This window comes from Lactuca saligna, chromosome 1 (genome assembly GCF_052625555.1).
Source record: "Lactuca saligna cultivar CGN05327 chromosome 1, ASM5262555v1, whole genome shotgun sequence".
Classification (NCBI taxonomy): domain Eukaryota; kingdom Viridiplantae; phylum Streptophyta; class Magnoliopsida; order Asterales; family Asteraceae; genus Lactuca; species Lactuca saligna.
In genome coordinates, this window is record NC_136417.1 from 8,325,842 (window position 1) to 8,328,856 (window position 3,015).

At 34.9% G+C, this 3,015-nt stretch overlaps 1 long non-coding RNA gene across 1 annotated transcript; it reads right to left on the reverse strand.

Moving 5' to 3' along the window:
• Nucleotides 1–299: 299 nt before the first annotated feature.
• Nucleotides 300–2,803, reverse strand: LOC145048011 (uncharacterized). Its single transcript, XR_013682641.1, has 3 exons — nt 2,523–2,803; nt 888–2,418; nt 300–802 (listed from the first exon to the last, which is right to left on the reverse strand). It is a non-coding gene; the product is annotated as an uncharacterized LOC145048011 (long non-coding RNA).
• Between the last annotated feature and the right edge of the window lie 212 nt (nt 2,804–3,015).

A 3,015-nucleotide genomic window follows, 5' to 3' on the forward strand; every position in this document is an offset into this window, starting at 1 on the left:
GAGGGGAATCAAAACATAAATGTGTACTATAGTGTGAATTAGTTATATATTTTGGATATTTATCTTAACTAGTAGGAATTAGATGCGCCGTTGACGTTCGATTGGATGAAGTTTACCTAAATGTTGATGAATTTTTGTTTTGTATTTGGTTCACTTCACTTTAAAAATGGAGTTGTGTTAAGTAGAGAATGGTTTTCTTTTGTGTACAAGAGTCATTTATTTTGATAGTAAACACTATGGAATTAATTTATATTCACATTCATTACAACTACATGGATGAAACAACATATGTTCACTTCTGGAACCGAAAGATAGTCAAAAGAAGAGATGGTCTACATCCATAACATAAGGCAAAAATACCCGTACATCATTTGATTAGAATAATGTCTGCAATCAACCTCCTCCAGGCACTAAACTTCAACAATGTAGCTTCCTGTAGAATAATTACCATCAACAAACATAGTAAATAAAACTCGTTTTGCTTTTCAATCATTGGTTTCTTTTATATCCCAACAAATAATAAAATATCCTTTAGTAAAAACCTCATAAGGAGTCTTCATAGGGAAACTCTCAATCTCTATATCCCACCAAATACTAAAGTACCTTTTAATAAAAACCTCATAACCACATTTGTTGAAGGGTATTAATATCTTCAGTTTAACTCTTCTATTTGTTGTGATTATCGTTAAAGGAAAACAAAAAAAAATGTAACATCATCTTGCTCAACCAATTTCAGACTCTGAGGTTGAGGGGTATTTTGGTAATTTTGCACCGCCAACATCTCTCCCGTTGCGATTGAATCCTTGTGCCAAAATAATAAAAAAAATTAGTAAAAATATATAAATAAATAAAAACATATGCTATTTATAAAGATATCAGGTTCTGACTGAGTGTTTGTGGGGATTATAGCCGGAGGATTTCCAGAGCAGCAACAGACAGAGATTTCCCGTGCAGATTATCAGCAGCTACTCGTACGAGGTGAGTTACCTTCAAGTAGCGGTGGGTCTACAGCCATAATGTCGGCCCCAAATATTTCTGATAGTATGTTATGAGATTTTTATATGCTGGCATGTTATGTTATATGTGATAGTGGTAGTAGGATGGGAATAGTCCTTGAGGTTCGATTGTTAGGATTGAAGGGTAGGTCAGCACCCCAGAATGGCTTGACACGGGTAGGTCAGCACCCCAGAATGGCTTGACATGGATAGGTCGGCACCCCAGAACTGCCCGACAATATGCATGCTATGTGATTGTATGGTATGTGATACGATGGGGGAACTCACTAAGCTTCGTGCTTACAGTTTACAGTTTTGGTTTCAGGTATCTCTTCAACGAAGGATAAGGAGCTGGCGCGGTAGCAGTACATCATACACACACATATTGGTTTTCCGCATTTGATATGTTCTGGGATTGTACTCTGACATGTTACTATTTTATGATTTGGGTTTTCAGACATGATATATTGATTTACGAAATGATATATTTTTATGTAGTTTTCTTACGAATGTTCTTAAATCAGTTGATTAAAAAAATGAAATTTTTGGACTCGAAATTTGGGACGTTACACACCCAAACAGAACAATCCCAAGCTGAAAATTTTATAAAAATAAAAAATAAAAGTCATGAACTACTTAAAACATTTTAAAGATTCGAATTGTAAGTTGAAAACAAATCAAAAAAAAATACCAATATGGCTTGAATCATCTTTGAAATTAGCAAGTTGAAAAACATGCCTTCTTTGTTGGAAATTTACAAGTTCTTCCTTGAAAGTTGTATCACCTTCCCTTAGTGTCCTATGGATAACTATCAGTTCTTTTAAAGCCACTTGATAAGAAACAAAAATGTTAGATGCAGAAAATTGCATTGTACGAAGTAGAAGAACAGAATTGCATGGATGTTGTAACGAAAATCAATGGCTACATATGGTTTTATTGTTTCTGAGAATCGTTATGATTCATAAATGACCATCAAAAGATAAAACACAATGGGCTTTTGCCATCGTAAAATAGGCAACAACTAACATCTTATTAGGCTTAGCAAAGCATTAAATGAATGAATCATACCAAATTTCTTGAAGAATAGGCAATTACTGTTCGTCTGGTTATTATATAAAACTGGTTTTATATCTAAATAAAACGGTTCCAGATTTCAAATAGACATATTATCAAACAGGTGGTATGCGTCTTCACTTTCTTCAAATTTTTGTAATAATAATCCTACCATTTCAAACTCATTTCAACTTACAATAGAGATGATTTAAAATCAAGCAACTAAAATAGGAATCGAAGAGAGAAAGTAGATAGACATACTTGATTTACAATCTAAATTGGAGGCATGTTTGTGAGAGGCGACGATTGTTAACAAAGTGGCGAGAAGGTGTGTGGCATGCGACTGGGTTTCCATCAATTGAAGAGAAACCTTCAAAAATCATGTTTAATTTAACGGAGAGACAACGAAACGAAGATCCAAAACTTGGAAACGAACAAAAAAAAAAAGAACAGGAGCTGGAAATAAACCCAAACCTCTTACGATGTACACTAGGTAATCGTTGTTGCGATTTTCTGGACGAACAAAGGTGTAGGAGAGATGGTGGAGATGACAGTCGGAATCGATAAAGAAGATGCAAGGTATAGCACCAAAAAATGACACTCCTCACGCATCGCCGCCTCACAAATGTATAGGAAGCCATTAAAGGAAGAAAATGGTGGGTCGAAGAGAAAATGATGAATAGCAGAAGAAATTGGAGCGAGGCAGCAACAGAACATCAACGAAAGTAAAGAAGGAAGAAGGAGGAAATAAGGAAAAGCGAAGGAAATTTTATTAGACGATGAGGGCGTCAAGACGGCCACCAAAACGGATAAGATGGAAAGGAAAAAAGAGAAGAGTTGGGGCGCTTTTATGAAAAGGAAAACTTGAGTGGAAAAAGAAGAAAGAGAAAAAACTTTCCTTAGCCCAACTTTTTAAGCTTTATGTATATATAATAAATTGCTCTAAAAGGCTTATATTGGATAAATA